The following is a 1,690-nucleotide window of genomic DNA, read 5'->3' as shown; positions in this document are numbered from 1 at the left end:
GCCAGGCCTGGCACGGTTAGACTGTCTTGAGGCTCCTCTCACGCTAGGATACGTTAATCATAAAACTCTGAGGATGCAGGTGGTCCCATGTGTGTATCGTGCATGAACCAAGGATAGGGAAAAGGCTCAGTTTCAACTCAGTGAGCAGAAGAAACGGGCAGTGGCATCTGCTCCATCTCCACTCCATTCTGGCCTATTTCAAGGACTTTTACCAAAGGAGCTCGCTATCCTCCCTAGCTGAATCCGTAGGAACACGAAAGTTTTACCTTTGGTGCCAACTGCCTGTGCTTCAGTCCTTGCTTCCACTTTGTAATGGTGTAGTTATTTTACAGTCTCAGCCTTGTGTGGCGTTAGTACAGCCAGCACACTAATAAGAACAGGCAGAAAACCTGGCAAGTGGGGTTGTATAAACACTGTAGAGAGCCGGAAATCAGAAGGAACTCGAAATAACAAGTGATGCTGAACGCACAAAGGACCAACTTACACCTGTATCATTTCATACATTTCTTATGTTGAGTTAAAACAGTTTATTAATTACTACAAGGTGTACTTAATATGGTAACTACAAGTCATGGAAAGATGTATACTTGGGTATAGCTGTATAGCTTCTGACGGTTCGCTTTTTGGAATTTTTAGGGTTTTTATTGAATCTATCCTGTCATATTAAGTGAGCTAACATAGTGCAATGAGAAAAGGGAGTCAAGCCCAGCTCTTCCTCCTGTTTCTGTCACTTTCTCTCATCAGGAACAGTTGCCCCTGGGGACATCTCACGAGGGAGAGATAACTGGAGGTGTACCTAAGGGAGACAAAATGTACAGCTGCCGCCAGGTAAATCACACTACTGAAGTGGAAAGGGATAGAATGTGACCCCGGATGTAATTTACTTCTAAATGTCTTGAGCAGCATGTCCCCATCGCAGTGTCTTTAGGAAAAAATACAAACCGCATCCTCGGCTAGGGAACTTCCAGAACAACAAAGGGTGTCACTGGACCCACAGTGCCCGGAGGGAGGCCTGCGGCTCTGGGGTGGAGGACAGGACAGGCCTCAGTGTCCGCAGCACAGGGGTTTGGGTTTGGTGACTGGAGGGTGGGATTTACGTTCATTTAGCTGCATGGCGGGTGCCCGGGTTCCAGTGCCCGGTGTCCGGTGTCCGGAGGACCCGCGTTGGGCTCTGGCTCCCGATTGATCCAGCTCCTGCACCATCCCTCACGGGTCTGCCCAGCCCAACCAGCGCACTAAAGGAACTGCTTGTGCGCGAGGATTTGTCTAAACTTTGGAATGAACGCATCTCCCAGATGAAGAAAGCCACTGTCCTCGCAGTAGGATCGGGGAGCTGCGGCCCGGGGGCCTAGTGGTCTCTGCACCCGGCTGGTCGCGGCCCCGCGGAGCCCCATCCATCCCGCCGCGCCTTCGGGTGTCCCCGGTGTCCCCTCTGGTGGGTAATCGGCACGGCGCCCGTCCCGGCGCTTAGCAGGGTGGGGGCCCGCCGCTCGCTCGGCTGAGTCTTCCCCGGGTCGCGGGCCGAGGACCTCCTGTCTCCCAGAGGCTGCCCGGGCCAGCGGCGCCCAGTGCGAGAGCACCGCCGAGGGCCTGGAGCTCCCTTGGGCACGCAGCCGGGGGGAGGGGAGGCGGGGCGGGGTCACAGCGAGCCCCGCCCCGGGCCCGCCCACGGCGCCTGGGCTGGGGCGCA

This window comes from Octodon degus, unplaced genomic scaffold (genome assembly GCF_000260255.1).
Source record: "Octodon degus isolate 3935 unplaced genomic scaffold, OctDeg1.0 scaffold00034, whole genome shotgun sequence".
Taxonomy (NCBI): Eukaryota; Metazoa; Chordata; class Mammalia; order Rodentia; family Octodontidae; genus Octodon; species Octodon degus.
The sequence above is the reverse complement of the archived record's forward strand: the minus strand, read 5'-3'. Positions refer to the sequence as shown.